At 30.6% G+C, this 10,892-nt stretch overlaps 1 pseudogene; it reads right to left on the bottom strand.

Annotated features, from left to right (window-relative positions):
- Positions 1-4,538: 4,538 nt before the first annotated feature.
- Positions 4,539-8,595, bottom strand: LOC142635560 (putative disease resistance RPP8-like protein 2; annotated as a pseudogene).
- Positions 8,596-10,892: the final 2,297 nt, after the last annotated feature.

The raw sequence follows: 10,892 nt of genomic DNA on the forward strand, positions 1-10,892 counted from the left end.
CTCTAACCTATTATGTGTCAACTAAAGACACATTTCATGTATAGTTTTAGTAACAAGATTTTTTTAATGAGTTGATGACTTGTTAATCGCTACATAACGGGTTAAAAAAGATAAATTCAAACATATTTGATGCCAAATTTTTTCAAATATTTAACATATGTAAGAACACATTTTAAAATAAAAAATAGAATTGCAAAAAATAAGTTATATCTCTATAACTATTAGACCAATTATTTTTTTTTTAAAGTATCATTAGACTAATTCAAATATTTGGGGTGCCAAATCTTATTTTTATGGACTAAATTTTGAAAATATTAAAATAATTATATATATAATTTAAAATTTTCAAAATTTTGGAGGCCCTTCAACACAGCTTCGCCCCTGGCCACACGTATAGAAGTTTTTTCATAATCATATTTCCCAACAAATCCAAGGTTTAGGCCACTTTCTTCTATGGAACATTGTTGAGATTAATAGAATCAATTTGTTTCTTGCCGCAAACACTAACAGAGTCAAGATATATATAGTTTTTTTTTTCTTTTTTTTTTGCATGGTTTTTTTTTTCTTTTTTTGAATTAGTTTATTTGCATGGTTAGCATGGATTGTGCAAATCTGCGAAAACAGAATGGTAAAAATTTAAAACGGTATATATATCACACGCACCAAAAGGGAATAAAAAATGACATATGGATTTGTTTGCTTTTGGGCTGGAAGCAAGGAGGGAATCCAAACTGTGTGAGAGTACAGTACAGATCATATATTTGATGGACAATGTGAAGACTTTGATGCCTGTTTTCACCTTTATTAAAGTTTGGCACCGAGTCATGGCGATGTTACATCTTGTCAAGATGTCAAATCGCACAGTCTCTTTCTTTTCTTTCTTGGTTCCAGTGGTTGAGATTTAATATCATATCAATAGTAAAAAGGTTAAATGCCTGCTTATGTTATACTCTTGCCAGATTTTTGCAGCTACTTTTGCGTATGGCCCATATGACAAGGATTGCCCAGATTTTAGCTCCAAATTGTAATTATTCTTTTTATTGCTAGCCGAGAGGAAGTTAAAAAACTATTAGGTAGTTTCGAAGCAATGCTATGACTCTCACAAAAAGGGTAGACCCGAGATGGAGGATGCTGAAATATCTCAGAATTACGGAATATCCTTGCTTCTAAAAACAAGTCTCGGTCTTAGAATTATTTTAAAATCAGATTTTCTTTTCTTTTTTGAGAAAGTTTGTTGAATAAATAGTTTTTGTGCCACAACTCTACGGTAGTAAACTATTAATGGTGAAGAAAAAAAAAAAATGATGTATGCATGTGAGTTGATCACATAAAATTGTGATGAAAGTTTTGGTACAAAAATAACTCTTTTTTTTTTTCTTTGTTGTGGTGGACTCAAATGATGTATCATGTGATGTGAACTTTTCAATGAAAACTTCTGTGCTTATAACAAGGTTGTCCTGAAAATGGTTACTCCTGTAACAAGAAGAGGTATTTGTGTACTCAGAGAGAGAGAGATTATTGAACATTACTGTCACTCGCTTTTCTTTTCTTTTCCTTTCCTTTTCTTCAGTAGAATTATTGAAAATATTTGTTCTTAGTGAAGATGTAAGGATCCCAACCAAAACAAGCACCACAAATAGAGGCAAGCTATCACCAAGAGAAATTATTAGGTCCACTAGAGGACTGCTAATGTGATTTTCCCTAATCTCCTAACTAATAAAATATTATTATTTATGTAAATATGACATCACTTGATAATTTTTATTTTTTATACATTATACTGATTAGGATGCTCACTCACACATTTACATAAATGACATTGTCTCATTGGTTGAGATGACCAAGTTAGCAGTCCTCTAATGGACCTAATAATTTCTCCATAATCAAGCTATAAGAACTTTGGCCTTTAAAAGCCATTATTTATTCTGTTGTTTTCTTTTTTTGGTTATAATTTGTATTATTTGTCTGATCAAAAAAAAAATTGTATTATTTGAAGTTCTGATCTCTTTTTAGTTCTGAAATCATAAAAATTGTTGACCATATATAACTCCTTTCCTCGTAAAAATTAAATTAATACCTGAAATTTTCTTTTGCTTTTTAGAATATTTTGTAAGCCACATTTAGCAAGGTTGTTGGCCTTATTAAATCCGGGTCTATGTTTTAGAATCAAGTAGGAACTCAACACCTACTCAAGAAAACTAAAGGCTATCGGTGCACCTTTTGGGCCTACAAAAGAAACCAGGCCTTATGGGTGTGTGGATCAAAAAGAATGGAACCATAAGAAGGATTTCTAATGAGATCAAGTATAGGTAATAGGTGATCTTCTGCAAATATGTCGGTGTCTTGCTAAGAAAGAAGACCTTACTATAATCATGGCCAACCAATGGAGATTGGAAAAAGAGGCTTTGAAGGTTCAGTTAGCCAAAAAACAAGTTGAGACTTTGAGAGTGAGAAGTGACAAAGTAACAATAGCTATAAATAGCATATCTTGGTTTGTGCAATGATGGTTGTATTTATAAGACAATGGGGGACTTGGATTTGGCGGGAATTACTCTCTTAAATCATAAATCTGGCTTTTAGGAGTGTATTGTGCTAGAGTAATAGCCTCAAAACTATGGGCCCGTGGAACAAATTCAATCGTATTTAATGTGATTGTTGATTGGTGAGACACAATAAATGTTGATACGAAAAAAAATTAATGACATTTGACTAACATTTATTATGAGAAAGATCTTATTAGTCAACTGGTCGAGATACCGATCGGAGTACAACCATGTCAGCAAGGACGGGTTGACTGTCAGTCTGTCACAAGCCCAAAGGCCTAAGTGTCCATATTGTGCGGATCAAGAGCCTACCCTAGAGCTTGAGCTAACATATACTTCGGGAAAAGGGTACTACAGAACTAGCCCTGGTAGGCTCGAGAGATGGGCCATTCTCTGGGCCTAAAGGTTCCTTCAATAGGCCGACCTCCTCCAAACAAAGACAGTACTGTGTCTAAAGCCTTACGCTTTGGTGCCATATATGTTCGTCCTGAAGAAGATGTAAGTCCGTGGGAGTAGAAATCACATGCAAGAGTTTCTTTAAAAATTACAAGGATAAGGATAGAAATGGCTTTGGGTGTATTTATAGAGCACATGCACCATTTGATGAAGAGTTGCACACTCTGGAAGTGGAAGGGTTGTAATCTAGGAACAAACACACTTTTAACCCACATTAATATGTACTAATTGTCTAGCCATAAAGGATGCACAAATATGTACTATACTATTTCGTGGTTTGGCTGCACAAATATATATAGTAATTAATTTGTAGGTTTTTTTCTTCTTTTTTTTGACTGAAAGAGGTAATTAATTTGTAGGTTAAATAGTACATATGTTACTTAAAAGAATTTATAATTTTTATAAGTTTTATATAATGGAATATATAGATGTATTGTGTGTGTGTGTGTGTGTGTATATATGAAAAAACGTAATTTAATCAAAAGATTTAAATTACATATTACAATATTATTTTTTTATAAATGGATAAAATGTTATTAATAGGACTTTTTTTAAATATACCATAAAAAAATGTACACTCCCATTCCATGGAACATATGTCACATGGTACATTAAGTTTAAATTATTATATAAGTTTAGAATTGTAATATTTTTTTTCTTTTTAAATATAAATATAATTTATATATCACTGAAACTTGAATTTTAAGATAATCTTTTGAATATTTATCATTTTTATTGTTTTTTTAGATCCAATATCTCTAATTTCTAATGCCCATTTATTTGTATTTTTTAGTCCAAAATTAAAGAATTTGGCCTAAACAAAATAAAATTTTATATTTTTCAACCCTAAAATTAAGAAGAAAAAATAATGATTTTGAGCCCAAAACTACAAAAAGGAAACCTACAACAACAACAAAAAAAAAAAATATTTAAGGCCCAATTAGTCCAAAATGGACTAAATGGGCCAAAGTGGACCAACAAAGACTAAAATAGACTGAATGAATTGAAGTGGACTGAAATGGACTAAAGGGGACCGAACGGACTGAATAGACCCAAATGAACTGAAGGGACCAAAGTAGACTGAAATGGACCGAAAGGACTAAGGTGGACCAAAGTGGAAGGAATGGACTGAATAGGCCTAAGTGGACTAAAATGCTAAGTTGATGTGATGTGACTCAAAAAGTGCATACCAATAATAAATGCTACATTTCAACTTTTAAATGTTATAAAAATTTGTAAGACTTATAAGTAGTAAAATTTGTACTAACTACATTATTACTAAAAAACAATTAAGAATTTGTTTATTACATAGTTGATTTGTTTCCCTTAAATGAAAACATTCATAAGATGCATTGTTTAAAAGATCTTATTGTTTGATAAATATTAATTTTAAAAAGCGTAAATGACATCATTTAATTATTTACTAATAGATTTTACAATTAAAATAGATCTAAGTGGACCAAAATGGACGAAATGCTAAATTTATGTGGCTCAACAAGAGCATAGTAACTTGTAACAATAAATGTTATACTTCAATTTTTAGATATTATATAGACTAGGCATTGCACCTGCCTCCATTATCCACTCCTATAAATTAGGCAAGCCTCATAGGAGTAAAGATTTGAGTTGAGGAAAACCTTTTTGCAAACCATTTGCTTCCCAATGAAGGCTTCCCATCCTCTTAGGACCCTCAAGTAAGGTAGCTTCTTGAGTATTGGCATTGGATCTTCCACAAGTCTAGATCCCCCACAAAGTTAACTTGGCAAGGTATGGAGAAAATTCTTGGTGATTTGGTAGCTTGTTAATCCGCCCTTCTATGTGCAGCTTGTGAAGACGAAGACAACCTTGTACTACATGTCCTACATCTACTACCTTATCAGGGAATGAAAGCATTTCAATCTTCATGGATAAGGATCAAAGGCTATTTAATTTTTCGTTACGGTGATTGAAGATTTCCCCGAACTCTTGGAAGTCTCTCGGGTCATTTAGCACCAATTTTCTAAGATTTGGCAAACTAAGAAGATCTCTTACATCACATTTGTTGGTGGGGAAGTTTACTAGTGTCTGCAAATTACTCAGATTTGCTAGTTGCAGCTTATTATCAGTTAAATAGTTACACCACTTCGGAAGATAAAGATGTCTCAACTTTTTATCTTCCATATCACTGTCGGTATTAGTACAGTTGATTCTCAACTCATTTCCTCAATGGTTTCCAAATTTAGGGTCTCTAAAAACACCAAATTGACTATGGAGGAAGGCAATTCTCGTATACGAGTTTTCTTCAAGCTTAAGAACCTCAAATGAATCAAGCTTCCTATTCGCTCTAGTAACTGTCCATCCAATGACTGGATTCCTTCCAGATCCAAAATTCTAAGCAATTTTAAGTACTTAAAAACTTATTTGACTTGCTAGCTATTTTCATTGAAGTATATAAGGGACCTGATCTGAGGATTCTCTTTGTAATAATTATTTGTGAGAAGTTCATCAGAAAATATGGCAAGTCTTTGAATACTACCAGTTGATGAATCGGCTATCTCATTTCCACTCCAAGGACTCACTATGTGGAGGAAATTTTCCTGCTTTGCCTTTGACAAGCATAGGTCTCTCATAAGATCATGGAGACAACAGGATTTAATCCTTCCATTTGACCCAATTACACCCACTTGAACCATGCATCTATTTATCAACGCAACCAAGTAGCATTTTGCATAATCTTCTAACATTTCATCTCCCTCTAGTTCATACTTCAATGGCACAAAGCCTTCTGCCACCCATAGTCAAACCAACTTCTTTGTTGGTATATCAAAGTCCTCTGGGAAATGGCTCAGATAAAGGAAGCATGGTTTCAATTGGTAAGGCAATTCAAAGTGACCCAAAGCCAACACCTCATGAACTCTTGATTGTTGTCCTTCACCTTGGCCTTTGTTGGGGTTTATGCCCTAAAACCCAATTTATTGGCATGTATTTAATAATTAAATTGTTTAATTATATGAGACTATCTATAAATGAACTAAGACATTATCATAGTCCATGAGATGCATTGTATGTGATTTATGTGAAAAGTCACAGAAGATATAAATCACAAGTTCTTTGTAAACTCAGAAGTTTAGTTCGTAGTCGGTGATGAAATTGGGCGTTTCATCTGCGAAGACTATAACATATCAACTAAGATGATTTGTCTTGATCATGGAAGTGGAGACTTCTAGTTGGTATGTTGATATGTTTTAAGAGTTAAGACTTATTGAATCGGACATTGTGAGATTTATTATTCTCCTAACGACTGTCAAATGAATAATAAATCTCACGACTTCTATTTACATCAACTCTAAATCCTGAGAGAATAATGGACCTGATCATGAGATGTTGTTGCTTTGATATATCAGGAGTGAGATCTATTAGTTACGGTCAAAACCTCAGTATGTTGGGCATCCGCATTTAGTGTTGATGGAACATATATTCTCAAGATGAAATTCATAGTTTCTTAATGGAGATACAAAATATTCCCTTGAGATAAGTTTAATGGGTTTAGTTATTCAGAGTGTTGGGCCCAACCACTTTAGTAAGGAGTTACTAAAGTATATATTTATGAAATTGGATTTCATAAATATATGACGAATAACATAAAGGATTAAACCGGGTACTCAAGATTAAGATGTAGTAATCTTCAAAGTGGCAGTCTATATTCATGATTTTGGATTACAACGAATATTTTAATGAAGGGGTTGCATGCATAATAAAGTCTTGGGATATAATTTATTAATAAGGCCTAGAGTACAATTATATTTATATAGTGGTATTAAATATAATTAATGGTAACTTTGGGCTTGTCAAGAGTTGACGGAAAAGCCCAAGGCCCATTGGAGCTAGTGTCTTATTGGTCCCTTTTGGTCCCACTCCAAGCCACACACTAAAACCCAATTGGAAAGGCCTAATAGGCCAGCCCAATTAGATAATCAGTTAGTTATAAAGGGAGAAACATACAGAATTTTTATTAGTTAGAAAAAAAAAACAAATAAGAAACGGTGTGTGAGAGAGTGTGAGACACACTTTCATTCTCCCTTTGAAAAACTGATTGAGAGACCACACATCTTGGGCGTAAAGTGGAATTGGAGTGAAGATTAAAAGTGTTCCCAAGTGCTTCTAATCTTTGTTTTGAATTTCTCCACACCAAGGTACACTATCTTGTTCTTAAATTCTGAAATTTACATTGTGCACGTTATCAATCATGAATGAAATAGATCCTAGTTCGTTGCTTCCGCTGTGGGTTTTGCATGAGATGCAAAACCAGAATTTTTCCTTCAGCCTTTGCCTAGGTGTAATTTTATATGTCGATGCACAATATCCCACTCATCCAATGTTTCTTTTGTTGCCAAAAGTCCTCCAAGCACAATAATTGCCAGTTGTAAACCAGCACACCTTGCCACCATTTCCCTCCCCAACTTCTCCATATCTTTGAATATTTTGAATTCTGCATGTTCAAAGGAACTAAATTAGAAAGTATTACATTTTCAAGTACTAGCTAAATTCCCGCACGATGTGCAGTACAACTTATTATTAGTTTTCTCCAATATTTTAATAATTTTTATAAAGAATATAGTAACTTAACTAGTTGGCACTCAATTTCCAATAAAGACATTTATAATTCAGATCCCTCAACTATTAATGTGTAAAAAAAAATTTCAATAAATTTCCTTGTAAAAATTATAATATTTAGTTATTTTATAGACAAAATAGAAAGACACTAAGAGTAGTGTAGTGATTTGATCACACTATATATATATATATATGTGTGTGTGTGTGTGTGTGTGTGTGTGTGTGTGTGTTCACTAATTGAAAATTACATGATATAATGGTTAATATAGATAAGCATGATTCATGCCTACTAAAAAAATGCATATATACTTTTATTTTGTAACATTCTTGATTGTGTGTTACTAATTTTCCCCCTTTTTATTGGGCATTGCATCAATTGTTGCATAATACAATGTTTCAATTGTTTCTCACATAAATAAATAATAATAATCAAAAAAAATTGTTTCTCATATTTCCAAGAAAAAATGATACTTCCTCCGTCCCAGTTTGTTTGTCCTCTATTCTATTTTGGGATGTCCCAAAATATTATCCAGTTTCTAAAAATAAAATTCATTAATGTACTAAAGTTCCTATTATACTTCTATTTATTTTCAAAATTATTTGAAAAGAAAACTAACAAATATTTAAAAAATAAATCTAATTGGGACACATTTTTAGTTGTCTTCTTAAGAATAACTCTTAAAAAAAAAAACTGATAAATTTATTTAAGGATAGTTTTGGAAAGACAAAAAATTTTATGGATTGTTAAATAAAACGCATTGTTTTATTTAAGGATAGTTTTTCTATACCATCTCTCTCTCTCTCTCTCTCTCTCTCTCTCTCTCTCTCTCTCTCTCTCCATTGGCAACCTATCATTTTCCAAAATTTGATGATGATTCTATGACATTAAATATGCATTATTAGTTTTTTATTTTTTTATTTAGTGTTAATTCTAACTTGATTTGTTTTCTATTTCATTCTTCCTTTGATGCATTGGGTGTGAGAATGAGTGTTTCTCTAGCATTACTCCACTTAATGTGGACAATTTTATTTATTTAATTTAGGCAAAATATTATATTTAAAAATTTTTAAAATAAATAAGGAGTGGAAATATAAATAATTTAATGATATATATGGGGGATGTGGCTGAATTTAAATGTTAAATAAAATGATATGAGAAAAAAATAAAAATAACAATAAACACTAACTTATCCAAATAATTCTATGTAATATAATAATAGTACATTCTTATATACTATTTTTAATTATTTATAATGCAATATGATAATATTTAACAATCAAAGTCATAAAAAAAATAAAAAATAAAACACAATACTAAGGGTCTGTTTAGATACCACTTATTTTTCTGAAAACTAAAAGCTGAAAATAATAAAATAAATAATAATAATAAATTTACTGTTCACACGTCTGGTACTATTCATAAGCCTAAAATCACTGTTCATGAACAATGAACAGCGCCAGACGCGCGTCCAGAGGAAGGAAAAAAAAACTGAAAACGCAGAAACGCAGTTTTGGTTAGTTATTACTATTAGTCCTTAATTATTATTTAAAAAAAAATACTAAAACAGTGGGTATGCTAAAAGACACGAAGAATAGAAAAATGTGTGGTATAAGTTTAATCAATTAATGAGACATTAATGAGATAACAGTAAAATAAGTTGAAAGAGATTAAAAAAATAAAAAATAAATAAAAAAGCTAGGTGCAAAATTAGAGCTCCACTTGGCAGAATTTCATGCACTCTCGCATAAGATCTCTGCTTTTATATATATATTACTCGCATACCCGCAAGTTGCGCGTAATAATTTTTTTAGAATGGTCTCATTAAATATTTTATTAATACTATAATTTTAGTTATTAACCATTGGTTTTTCATTAGTTTTTAAGTTAATAAAAACCTTAAATATACATTTTTTTACCTTTATACACGCGTGCGCATGTGCACACACACACATATAGTGAATTTTTACACATACCTTTAAGAAAACTCTATATATTCCACTTTTTTGGATGTGTAAAATTATAGACTACTACTCCATAATGATAGTGGCTAATTAATTTTATATTTTTTTAGTGATCTCATTTGTAACGCTTTTTACCATTATCATATATTTATTAACTGATGATTTGCATAACTTATTCATTAGATTTTCGAAAGTAATAGTGTATGAAAATTATATATTTATATATATATATATATATATATATATATATATATTATAAATAAGGTTAAATGAAGTGTCAAAAAATGGATTTTTAAATTTCTAACTTTATTTCTTATGTAATTTCTACTACTATCAAAGAACATCTCTTTTTTAGTTATGATTAATATGATTTCCATAGTTAGAGTTTGATTAGTTATAAATTTAAATTTAGTACTATGATTGTATTTAATTGTTAATTGTTGATATAATTTTTTAAGTGAGTTTAACAGTTTATGTTACTACACTCTAAAGTTTTTAATGTTCTCCATACGGTAATCTCTATTTTATTTTTTACTTCTCCTTACAGCCTCTTTATTTTCCAATCAACGATTACTAATTGACATTTGGTTTTTTTTTTCTTTATCTACTCTTTATTACTTTGTATTGGTTTTTTTCTATACCATCTCTCTCTCTCTCTCTCTCTCCATTGGCAACCTATCATTTTCCAAAATTTGATGATGATTCTATGACATTAAATATGCATTATTAGTTTTTTTTTTTTTAATTTAGTGTTAATTCTAACTTGATTTGTTTTCTATTTCATTCTTCCTTTGATGCATTGGGTGTGAGAATGAGTGTTTCTCTAGTATTACTCCACTTAATATGGACAATTTTATTTATTTAATTTAGGCAAAATATTATATTTAAAAACTTTAGAATAGATGAGTGAAAATATAAATAATTTAATGATATATATGGTGGATGTGGCTGAATTTAAATGTTAAATAAAATGATATGAGAAAAAAAATAAAAATAAAATACATAACAATAGACACTAACTTATCCAAATAATTCTATGTAATATAATAATAGTACATTTTTATATACTATTTTTAATTATTTATAATGCAATATGATAATATTTAACAATCAAAGTCATAAAACAAACAAAAATTAAAAAAAAAAACTTAAAACACAATACTAAGGGTCCGTTTGGATACCGCTTGTTTTACTGAAAACTAAAAACTGAAAACAATAAAATAATAATAAAAAATTTACTATTCACGCGTCTGGCATTGTTCATAAGCTTAAAATCACTGTTCATGGACAATGAACAGTGCCAGACACGCGTCCAAGGGAAAGAAAAAAAAAACTGAA

The sequence above is a fragment of the Castanea sativa genome, chromosome 5 (assembly GCF_040712315.1).
Source record: "Castanea sativa cultivar Marrone di Chiusa Pesio chromosome 5, ASM4071231v1".
NCBI classification, from domain to species: Eukaryota; Viridiplantae; Streptophyta; class Magnoliopsida; order Fagales; family Fagaceae; genus Castanea; species Castanea sativa.